Raw genomic sequence first — 13,222 nt, forward strand, 5'->3', positions numbered from 1 at the left:
GGCATGACCTGCAGCTCTCTATCCATGTCTGCTTCGGCGCATTGTGTGGGCCTCCGTCCAGTGAGTGTTTCCTTATATTTGGTTTATTTCCACCTGGACTTGCATGGCGGTGGTTCCCGCCCCGGAACTGGTGGCGGCCTAGTGGTTCATTATTTGAAGGGCAGGTAGGGCTTTTCCGTCCGCCTGTGGGTGGACTCTGCCGTAATTGTCAGCACTCCTCTACTGGCGGGGGTGGTTTTCTGGATGCCTGTGTTTCAATTGGTTCATTATTTGGTGGTCTGGACCGCTCCTCTTTTGGCGGATTTTTACCGCCGGCGGCGCGGTTTGGACTGCCGTGTTCATAATGAGGGCAACAGTCTTTCAGCTGCAGCTACCGGAGTTTCTTTGTGGCTTCTCCTAGCTGGGTAAGTGCTTTGTTGCTTTCCACAGTGGGTCATGGTGCTGTTCCATAGATGTCACCACAGTGCTCTCTCCTCCAGTGACGATCTCAGCCAGGTAACATGTCTTGATTGTTCCTGCAGGCCCACTCTGGCATATGAGGTCACTGTCTCTCCACTGCATGCAGGCTACTTACCACTAAGCATGGCAATCTCTTCACGATGGCCCCTCCTGGCTTATGGGGTCACCAGCTTTTCAATACACACGGTATACAGCCCACTCAGTATGGCAATCTCTTCATCACAGCCCATCTTCACTGCAAACAGGTGATGACCTGTTAGGTGCAGCAACAATTGCAGTCACTCCACGATGCCAAAATTGGGCTCCTGTGAAGTGAACTCAGATTATTGCCACTATTTCTGCACATGTCAAAGACTTGATTGGTGCAACAGCAATCTCCTTACACTGTGCTAGGGGATTCTACTTGACAGCATTCCCAACTGTACTGCACTCCCTGCAACATTCTCCTCTGCCTCACAGGGCACACTGGTGTTGGCAAGCAAGCAGATGCTCCAGGTCCCAGGGAAGGTGGTCTTGAATTCCCTAGGTGATGTTCCCTCCCCCAGCTGGGAGACTAGCAGGTCTTGTCTTGGTCACAGGCAAAAGTGTTGCAGAGCTGACTCGCTTCTTCACAGTTAACAATATTTGGGATCTCGAGCTTCCCTCCTCATAGACTATTTCCAGGCACCAAATGTAGTTTGGAGTGTGAGTCTTTGAAGTTTAGATTGAGGGACAGCAGTCTGTCACAGCAGCAATGACTCCAAATACAGACACCGGGACTGACTAGGAGTTCACATTTGAATGTCAGCTACCATGATATGTGTATCAAGAGGTCAGCCCAGGGCCTTAGCTCTACTCACTATGATTCTCTTATCATCCCCATCTCCTCCCTGAGATGTGCTCAGGCCCCTTTCTTGAGACCTCTGTCTGAGTCAAAGGGCGCCCATTTGAATTGTAGTGGGGGGACTAGGCCCTCCCTCTCGCCATTATGTCACACCCAGCTTATAGGAATTTAGCAATACACATATCTGTCTGGGAGATTCCTCTCCCTTCTCTCCTTTTGTTTCTCCCTGCAACCCTGGGTCCCCCAAAATGAAACCCAGAGTCAGCCATGTATTTTACCACTCACAAGCACCCATACACCCAGCAAATGCATATAACTTACACGCACTGCACACATCTACATAGTCCATGAAATGTTCCACTAACGAGCACACATAGACCCAACAAATGCACTGCATAGTATGGCACTAGTCCTGTATTATACTGTTCACAGGCACACGTACACCAAGCACATGTACATAACATACACACACTGCACAGCACTAAATCGTTCATGTACTGTACAACTGATGGACACACATTCACCAAGCATGTGCATATAACATACACACATTGCACAGTACTGTAATATCTATGCATTCTGCCATTCACAGGCACGCAGACACCCAGCACATGCACACCACACATGCATTCTGCAGCATTACACATTAAACAGATGTCAGCAAAGGGTGAGTTAACCACACTGCAATGAAACTAAACATTAAATAAGTGAATCTGTAGGCGACACCCCAATGACATAGGGAAAAAGGACTCCTTTTATGCAGCATACTGCCACCACGGTGCTTATGCTGCTTAACTCCTGGTAAAAGCTGAAGCCTTTCACCACAGTGAGGGTTGTGCTTTAGGCACCCTGCCCAGTCCCACAAGACTGCAAACCATGAGACAGGCCTATTTCATGTTGCACATGCATGATTCATGTATGCCTTTGACAACAAAACTCAACATTAGGGATTCAGACATCAGTATAGGGCAGGGGTGCATGGCCAATACCACGCAGAGGACTTATCCATCCCAGCAGTGGAGCTAATGTTATGCATGTTGATGTACAGACCCAAAGCACACATTTCATCACAACATAGGATCTAAAATTGGGCTTTCATGTAGTGTCGGAGACAGAGCAAACTCATCATTTACCCAACCCTGAAGTGCCAATACTGAGTACTGATCTGGCAACCTATAAATAGTTGGTACCTTTCTACCAAGCACAAAGATTTATGAAATCAAGGCACCAGGTCCCCTTCAAAATCTAGTAATGTATTCTTCCACACGTAGGAGCCTGAGATCAACCAGATTGACCAGAGATTCTCTGGAGAAGGCCAGAAAGAAGGAAAATGCAAGTAGAACAAACAAGATCAACTTTGGGATGGATAGATTCATAAACTGAGAATAAAAGACTGGAGATCTGTAATGTTTCTGGAAGCTTAAAGACCACTCAAAATAGGATGGGAATTATCTCTCAGTATCTAAGTATGGCCACTTTCTGACATAATCTGTCTAGGACTCACCAATCACTGGCATAATCAACTCCAAGACTGGATCTTACTGAAAGACCTGTGTAGGAGGCTGGCCTAGTTTGTAGTGGGTACCTATGGTACTTACACCTTATACCAGGTCCAGTTATCCCTTATTAGTGAAATGTAGGCAGTGTCTAGCAGCTTAGGCTGTCTAGGGTTAGCTGTAGCAGAGCAGCCAAGGCTGAACTAGGAGACATGCAAAGCTCTTGCAAGGCCACTATAGTCACACAATACTTATACACAGCAAAAGACAATACTCAGTGTTACCAAAAATGAAGGTACTTTATTTTAGTGACACAAAGCCAACAATATCTGAAATTGGACCTGGACAATGTGGGGGAACCTTTGCTAGTGTAAGGGTGCCCTCACACACAGAAACTTTGCACCTAGCCTTCAGTAACTGAAGGTTAGACATATATGTGACTTATAACTTATCTGGTGCAGTGAAAATGGCTGTGAAATAGTGTGTGCACTATTTCACTCAGGCTGTAGTGGTGGTCCTGAAGGAGTGTTTGTAATAGCTCCTTATAGGTGGCAAAAGAAATGCTGCAGCCCATAAGGATCTCCTGGAACCCCAATGCCCTGGGTACCTAGGTCACATATACTAGGGACCAGTGTGTCCATTAGAATTGGTATATGAACTATAGTGACAAATTTGGTACACAGAGAGAGCATACGCACTGGAGTTTTGGTTAGCAGAACTCCAGAGACACAGTTAAGCATACTGACAACACATATAGGCCACAAACTATGAGCACTGGGGTCTTGTCTAGCAGGATGCCAGTGAGACAGTAAAAACACACTAACAAACAGGCAGAGATTTGGGGCAACATGCCAAGACAGATGGTACTTTCCTACAACCTGTGAACTGTAGAACGTGAAAAAAAGATTCAGCCAATGTAATTTGGCATATAGACTAATGGTCCCCCAAGTTTCTATGAATCTTTACAGTTACTGCAGTCTCAAAGTCATTTCAACTCTCAGATCAGAACTATTTGTGCAGAATTCTTTGTGCAATCGCAAAGCTATTTCAACTCTCATGTCAGAATTATTTGTGCTAAAGAACCCTTAAATAAAAAGAAAACAAATAAAAAAAAAAAATGAAGCGGGAGATTTAAGCATCTAAGCTATTTAAGAAATGGAAGGAAACGATAGGAATTCACTTTCCATAAATTCACTGCAGAAAATGAAATAGAGCGAAGATAAGCAGTTTGAAATAGAAAATGCCCTTTTGAATAACACATTAATAAAAAACACAGAACGGTACCACATTCATATTTCAGGCCTCACATTTGTCTCCATTACCATAATTTGTAGGCAATGCTGAACTTCAATAAATTCAGATTTGGGAAAAAAAGGAATGCCACTCACTAAATTTGTAAAAGTGATTTTGAATCTGTGGTTAAATCCAGTGGGACTTTTCATATTTTTATTCCCTTTTTTTCTGTAAAATGTTCACAGATTATTCTTGAATTCTGAAGCCCTTCAAGATATTTTGGAAGCTAGGTATTAAACTAGAGACATGACATGCCTAATAAACTTTCTCAACCATTCACAGAAAATAGTAACTACAATGTAATTGATTCAGAGATTAAATAATAACATTAATAGGTAGGAAGATAATGCTCCATTATGATCAATTTTTGAGTAGCTTATACGTCTGGTTCTTTCTCTTGTTATTTTTGTTTCTATTGTTTATAGCTGTGAGAAACTGTGAGGAAGAAGCCTCTTTCTAGCATGGTTACCCCCACTTTTGGCCTGTTATTGAGTGTGTCAGTATGTTTTTACTGTGTCACTGGGATCCTGCTAGCCAGGACCCCAGTGCTCAAGGTTTGTTGCTTAATGTGTATGCCTGTGTAGTGCCTAACTGTGTCACTGAGGCTCTTTCAATCAGAACCTCAGTGCTTATGCTCTCTCTGCTTTTAAGTTTGTCACTGTAGGCTAGTGTCTTCATTTACCAATTTCAATTGGCACACTGGACCCCCCTTGGAAGTCCGTAGTATATGGTACAAAGGTACCCAGGGCATTGGGATTCCAGGAGATCCATATGGGCTGCAGCATTTCTTTTGCCACCCATAGGGAGCTCAGACAAACCCTTCACAGGACTGCCATTGCAGCCTGTGTGAACTAGTGCACACAGTATTTCACAGCCATTTTCACTACACTTAATTACTTATAAGTCACCTATATGTCTAACCTTCACTTGCTGAAGGATGGGTGCAAAGTTACTAAGTGTTAGGGCACCCTTGCACTAGCAAAGGTGCCCCCACATAGTTCAGGGCCATTTCCCCGGACTTTGTGAGTGCAGGGAAGCCATTACATGCGTGCACTACATATAGGTCAATACCTATATGTAGCTTCACATTGGTAACTCAGAATATGGCCATGTAACATGTCTAAGATCATGGAATTGTCCCCCCATTCCAAATCTGGTATTGAGGAGCCAATTCCATGCATCCTGGGGGCTCCACCATGGACCCCCAGTACTGCCAAACCAGCTATCTGAGGCTTGCACTGCAGTTACAGCTGCTGCCACCTCACAGACAGGGTTCTGCCCTCCTGAGGTCTGGGCAGCCCAGTCCCAGGAAGGCAGAACAAAGCATTTCATCTGAGAGCAGGGTGTTACACCCTCTGTGTCCCAGACTTCAGGCATCTTGCTTTGCAAGGTGTGGGGGCACTCTGGAGGGCTCTGAGTGGCCAGTGCCAGCAGGTGATGTCAGAGACCCCTCCTGATAGGTCCTTAGCTGATAAGGTAACCAATCCCCCTCTCAGGGCTATTTAGGGTCTCTCCTGTGGGTTCTCTTCAGATTCTGCTTGCAGGTTTCCTTCAGGAATCCACTGCAACAACTTCAGACTCTTCTGACCTCAGATCAACTGTAGCCTGCTTCAAGAAGCGCTGTAACTGCAACAAAGTGTCTACAAGAGACACTTTTCTTCAGCAACCTCAGCTCCAAGTCAGGAACTGCAACAGTTTCCATGGTGTGTGCTCTGGGGACTCCCTGTCTTCATCCTGCACCAGAAGAACCAAAGAAATCTCCCATGGAGTGACAGAGTCACTCCCCTGCTCCAAGCAGGCACCTTTAAAGATGACAACCAGTACCCTGGGACTCCTCTCACAATGACAGGCGTGCTCCTAAGGACACAGATGGTGGACATCATCGACATGGACTGTCATGAGGTCCTGCTGACACAATTTGGTGGAGGTAAGACCTTGCCTTTCCTGAGAACGACGCTACCCCTAAGTACTGCATCTTCTTCGCCTCCTGAGGCCTTTGTGCATTCTTTGCAAAATTCCTTCGTGCACAGCCTGGCCCAGATCGCCAGCACTCCATCCTGTGATGCTCAAGAAGCTGAGTTGTTCTCCGGTACGCAGGACCTTCTTTTGTTGTGCTGCATCAACAGTGTTTTGCACCTCCTTTAAACCTGGGCCCTGCGGCTTCTGGAAGTGCTGGCTGGCATCCAGAAAGGCTCTCTAAAGTGTCGAGAGCCCCCTCTTCCTCCTCACACAGAGTTGACGCCCCCAGGTCCCTCCAGGATCCACCCAGCTCTAATTTGACGCAAAACACACTTTTGTCATTGCCAAGGCTTGTTGACGACTTCCAACACAAAATCTCATCTGCAACGATCTTCAACTAACCGGGGACTCTTATTTTTCACCCTCTTCTGGGTTGGCAGGGGCTCCTGTCCTTCCTGGAACTTATTTCGACCTCTGGACTCGGTCCGCTTCCTTTGCAGGTCTTTAGGTCCAATAATCCAGCACTTGTTCTTTGCAGACTTGGTTGGCTGCTGCAAATCCCCAAAAACGAGGTGTAGTGTGTCCTAAGGAAACTTGCAGTAGTTTACTCCTGCTTTTCTGGGCTCTCGGGCGAGGTAATTTACTTACCTTTCCTGTATTCCTATTCTCCCAGCAATTCAGCACACACTACACTTGTGTAGGGGGGAATTCGTGATTCACATTCCACTTTTTTAGTATATGGTTTGTGTTGCCGCTAGGCCTATTTCTTCCCACTACATTCTATAGGATTTCCTACTGTTTGCATTGTTCTATGACTATTTACTTGTCTAATTTTGGTGTCTTGTGTATATATTGTGTATAATACCTCCAGAAGGAGTATTGTCTCTAAGATATTTTTTGGTACTGTGTCATCCAAATAAATACCTTTTTTTTTTTGGTAACACTGAGTATTGTCTTTACTTCTGTAACTATAAGTGGTATTGCATGAGCTTATCGTGTCTCCTAGTTCAGCCTAAGCTGCTCTGCTATAGCTACCTCTCTCAGCCAAAGCTACTAGAACACTACTACTTCACTAATAAGGGATAACTGGACCTGGTATAAGGTGTAAGTACCCCAGGTACCCACTAAAAACCAGGCCAGCCTCCTACAGAAACCAGGACTTATTGTAGTGTCCCCCACTTTTTTCACCCATTTTTGACTAGTAGGTGCTGGTTTTCTGACTCTGAGGGTGTCCTGGGCTCTGCTAACCAGACCCAAGACCTGTGCTCTGATTAAAAGTGTATGGTAATTAGGTGTAATTACAATTCATACTGACAGCCTACCTTTAAGTCCCCACTATATGGTAGGGAATGTAGGTTTAGAGGCCCAGCATATTTAATGCACTTAAGCATGCACTGTTGTGTGGCCTGCTGTCACTTTAAAATCCAGCCCTGCTTTGCAGGCTGCTTTTAATTTAAATTTATATGCAAATTGGACTTTGGAATTAGAGGTACTTCCAATGCATTAAACTGCCTTATTTTTACATATACATCCCCCCTAAGATCACCCCTATGCGTCCCATGTGTGGGGTGCCTTGTAACTATAAGCAGAGACATTATAAAATATGTTTCATATGCCCAGGTGAGGGACAAACTGGCAATTTGTTTTCTCCCCGTTGAAGTACATTAGTTCCATAAGCTAATATTGGAACACTTTATTAAAGTATAAGTAATGATAGGAAAGAGGTAAAAAGGCATTCAAAGACTTAAAATGATAGTTAAAATATATCCAACAACTTGCCACTGCTAAATTTATTATAACTATCACAGAAAAGAAGCTATAGATCTTGCTTTTCTGATGCACCAAAATCCAGCCTTACAGCAGCCCTTCTCTGATTGGCCAGCCTCTGCCAGGCTGTGCCAAGCTGTCTTAATGGGGTATTAAGTGACAAAAGGACATCTGGTGGGTGGAGCTATACAAGCTGCAGAGCAAAAGTCAGGAAGGAGGCTGGATAAAAAAACTGGTCTTCAAAAGGGGAGTGACAGGACAGGACACAGGCTCACCCCCACTTCCTGACACCCCAGCCAGATGGGATTTCAAACAATTAGATTAGCAGAGGGACTGGAGGGGGGATGTTAAGGGAAACCTAGCCCCACCAGTGGAATGGCATAGCCAGATCTTGGCCTCTGGGAGAGTTTCTCCATTTTGGATTTTGAAAGAACATTGCTTTCTGGGAGAGAAAGATACCACACTTTGGAGGAAGTTGTGATACTTCTGAGTGTCAACCTGTGCCCCATTGGTCAGGGGTGCCTTCCCGCTTGTCACTCAGGAACACTAGAAAATATGAAAGGGTTGCTCCGCAACTCCGCTCCCTGTCTGGAACTAAGAAGAACAAGAAGGACTGCCCTGCTGAACCCCTGGTCTGTACCAAGAAGGACTGCATTCACAAGGACTGCACCTGCTGTACACTCTGGGCTTCATAAAATAGGATTTTGCCTGGATTGTAAAGGATTCAGGAGTGGACTCCCGGTAAGCAACAGGTATAAAGGAGCTACCAAGTGTCACCTGCATCAGCTCCTGCCTGAAGAGCCCCGCTGGACAGCATTCAGTGGACTTTTAAGGATTTGGTCAGGTGCACTGTTGGAATTTTCATCCCAATGTCCCAAAGAGCAACACAGACATTTTAGAACCTTAGATTAGTGTTGTGGATCTCCAAACACCCAAAAGAGGACTGCGCTCATAAGGACGGCACTTGCTGCATTCATAAGGCTTCACCAAAAAAGGACTTTTCCTGTCTTAAAGGATTAGGAGTGGACTCCCTGATCAACAACAGGTAGAAAAGTATGGAAGGGCAACCGACAACATTAGCAACATGGACAAGTCCAGCTGACAAGCGTCAGCTGGAGTTTACTTGGATTGACCAGGTGCATTGTTGGAGTTGGAGACCCATTCCCCAAGAGGCAAACCAGAGCTTCTGAACCCTTAGCTGGTGCTGTGGTCCACTTTTCTGCCTCACGAAACCCTTCTGGAAGTATGTGTCAAAGTGTTACATCACAGGTGGCCGGAACACTTGGCTTTGTCCCAGTCCAGCATGATCTTTTTTAACCCTTTGGTGCTAATTGCTTCTAAGCACTAGTTTTGCCTTTAATCTTTGAATATTCATATCTCCTGCTGCCTAAATTGTATTCTTGTCATTTTAAAGATAAAGGTATTTCTTATGTTTAGAAATTGGTGTCAGATTTTTATTGTGTGTTGTGTTTTACTTTATTACTATTTTTTTTAATTAAATGCTATACACCTCTGTCTCCGAAGTTAAGCCTGACTGCTCATGATCTAAGCTACCAAAGGTTGAACAATGATTAATTTATTGAGACCTTGACTGGACCTTATGTGAGATTTTGGCCTTATCACTAAGTGTAAGTACCCACCAGCCCTTACTAATAATCCACTTTCCAACAATAGCTGCAAGGCCTAATTCACTGACGTAAAGCACTCAATGATTTGTTAACAAGGTTGTAGCTCCAGGTTGGGGGGTTGTTTGGGTTGTGACACCCAAATAATACATGGATTCTGATGTGTTTAGTTGGGTCCAGAGGGCTCCAGTTGGTCTGGCAGTGGCTGTGGTCTGGTTTCCACTCGGATTAGCAGGCGTTTTAGCAAAGGCACACATCTATATGAAACTTGGCAGAGCTTGTAGGCACCCATTCCATGTTATCCCTCTCACACAAAACAGGCCAAAAATAAACAAAGGAACAGATGGCTTTTATTTAGTGCAGAGATGCCTTTTAAATTTTAGACAGTTTTCATCCATTTGCCACGTCAATGGCAGTGATGATTTCAAAATGTCATCCATATCTCACAAATCTAGCTAACAAAGATATGCCCCTGTTTATTAGTACAGTACTCTGATGAACTATTGACTTTCTATATGTATCTGGCACACAAAAATCGTATCCCACATGGTACATTTGTTATACATATTTGTAGAAGGTTAAACTAGTGAATAATATCATTATTATTACTACTACTGTCATTACTGCTAATAATAATAATAATAATAATAATACAAGTAATGTTAGTGATACTAATACTTAATATTATCATTATTATTAGTAGTAGTAGTAGTAGAAGTAGTAGTAGTATAGGTAGAAATAATAGTAGCAGCAGCAGTAGTAGTAGTAGCAGTAGTCCTAGTAGTGGTTTTACTACCACTACTATTATAAGATAATAATAATATTAACCATCATCAACATCATACGGGACCAAGTAGTCAAGAATTTCACATTTCTGCACTCTTACATTGTTTGTCCCTGGTTGTGTGGATGAAATGCATCTCTGATGCTGCATAATTTTAAACCCATGTGATAGATTTATCTGTAATTGATAATCTAGCACTCCACGGATATGTTAGATAGATCAGATTCCACACTTAAATATGTTACTTACTTTTTAAGTTATCTCATATTTAAAAATTAAGTTTAATACACGGAATACTACTTCTCAACTAAGAGTTAACATCTCAGTGCCTTCCTCCGTTTCTAGAATTAGTGAACCTATGCTGGTCACTGCAGCCCCGGGTTTGATGAATACGCATTCGTTATCTTAATTTATCACATTAATACAAACCCTCTTTAATCATTTCCTCTCTTCATTGTCTTGTATCTTTTATTTTTATGTTCACTTGTGTTTCCGTCATTAACTGAGCACGTTTGGTCTCGTTATCTATTATTTTACAGTTCTCATTTGTTATTGTTTTTCAGGACAAAATGGATTTAGAGGGCAATATAAATTGAAATGGAAGGAGGCACCTTTACCACAGCTTCTTGGCAGAGAACTAGTGCATAGACACGCTGCAAATTCACATTTATTTCTTTGTAGCTGATCGCAATGTGCTGATGAATACTCTATCAGGCTACACGATGTATTGGGAATTAAAGCATAGAAAATGCAGCTTTTATGGTGAGGACTTGCTTGCCGTTTTCTTTAATGGTATCTCTAAGAAATTATTGATATTATTATGGTAAGTATCACAGGCACTTAAAGCTATATTTTCCTCCACTGACCTATTCTCAATGCAATTTGGAGTATTGCAGCTATCACTGATAATTCGAGTTTTATTCTTGGTATTAAAAAGAAGCAGCATTTGCGTGGGTCATTAATCCTTGTGATTGCTTAAATTCTCCAAAGGTTTCTTCAATTAAAATGATATCATCTGTAAATAAAAGATGACCATGCCACTTATAACCTTATCAGAGGCAATTGAAAAAGTCAAAGTGTTGAGCCTTTGCACTGAAATGATCACAAGGGAGGACAACTGTGCAATTTGCTAAACGGGCCATGCTAGTCCCTAAACAAACGCAAGTCTGAAAATCTATTTGTTGACGTTGTTGATTGAACTAGAAGGTATTTTTATCCTGCTCTGCTTGATGTAAGTAAGAATACAGCACCTGAGTTGAGTGACAAAAAAAGCTCAATATCAGTCAGTGTCCCCCGCAAGCTTCTCAAGGTTAAACCTACAGTCGTCTAATGAACCTGTAACCTTTTGTTAATCCCAGAATGAATACTCAAGTCATCTCGATGCTGTATGACATATTATAAAAACAATATGAATCAGGCTATTCAAAGAAGTGCTTGTGCTAATCAAAGGCAGTAAATCTGCTGCAACACCTAAAAAAGGGGAAATTGGAAAAATAAAAAAACAAAGCCGATGTAAATCCTTGATAAATTGTCAAGACATCCTAACTTTACACGAAACGTATAAAAAAGAGAATTCGTAGAAAAACAAATTATTCATTATCAACGTATGCAACACACACAAAAGGGCCGATTCACAAACTGCATTTTGTAGTGTCTAATGTAGTGCTGCAGTTGTAACACTCATGTACTACAAAATTCACAACACAACATCAGACCAGAGACCTCTGCCTCGCCTATCTTTTCTGTGTGGAGATCTTAACCACTATGGCAAAGATCTGAGCTCACCTAGGAATGCGATTTAGAAGCGAATGTGGGTGGTACCAGCGGGCAGTGTGGGAAAACGGGGAATAATTACTATTAAATATGAGGTTTAGGAAAGTTTAAAGAGGGATTTGGTAGGGGCATACAAAACAACACACTTACAAAAGTATAAGGCAATTACATTTCACATCATACACTTGCAAAGTTAATATCTATGAAGGTGTAAAACCAGGCTGAAATGTACTTCATTTTAACCTCTGAGCAAATCAAACGCCAGATATGTCCATTTACTGATAGAACAACATGATCCCTTGGAAAACAATTGGGACAAGAGAATCAAATAACACTCTATAGGACCTTACGTTAAATAGGATAAATGAGTTCAGTTCAAACATATTTTTACATATAAAAGAGATGAACAACTATTTTCCTTTATCTATATTTATAAATAGAAATGGAAAAATACTGGCAAACCTAAGCAGATCTACTCTAATGTTTTTTTACTGTGAAGACCACCCTCCTTCTCCATCACAGTGTTCATAAAATGCCAGTAGCTGAGTGGGGGTCACAAGAACAAAGAGGAAAAGGATTGTTCAGAAGGATCAGGTGCAAGGTAAGAAAGTGACAGGCTAACTATGTATGGTTATTAGGGAATATCTGCATGTTTCTTTCCTTGAAAGAAACAACCCACCTATCTCCTGTTCATTCAAAACGACAGGAGCTGTGAGGCAGGTTGCAGTGGATCTTTTGAAAGCAGCGGCAATTTTTAAAATGTGCCTAAAAAAGTTTGAAGAATAGTTGAGTACTGAGTATAGACAAATTCTTACAGCAAAAGAGGCAGAGTGAAAAATGGGAATCAAGGAAACATGTATTTCTGACACAAGATATAGAGTTTGGGAGCAGTGGTTATTTCTACACCTCTGAATTTGTGGGTACCCATACTAGCATTTGATTTGGAGGGCATTTTTAAAAATATTACCTTTCGTATACACTGGCTTACATTTGAAAAGCACAATTGCAGTGAAATCCAATGGGTCATAACAAATGTTCTGCTATTTTATGCTCCCACAAGTCTCAATAAAATGTGGGTAGGCCTAGTGTCCATGACATATAATGGCCAAAAATGCAACACAGAAGCAGCTCATTTTTCCAACGAAAACTGGCCCTTTTTTCCAATGTGAGTAGCTTGAGAATTTGGAGCCTAGCTCAGCCGGCACCCAAGGAAACCTAGCCAACCTGTACATTTTTGAAAGCT

This window comes from Pleurodeles waltl, chromosome 2_2 (assembly GCF_031143425.1).
Source record: "Pleurodeles waltl isolate 20211129_DDA chromosome 2_2, aPleWal1.hap1.20221129, whole genome shotgun sequence".
Taxonomy (NCBI): domain Eukaryota; kingdom Metazoa; phylum Chordata; class Amphibia; order Caudata; family Salamandridae; genus Pleurodeles; species Pleurodeles waltl.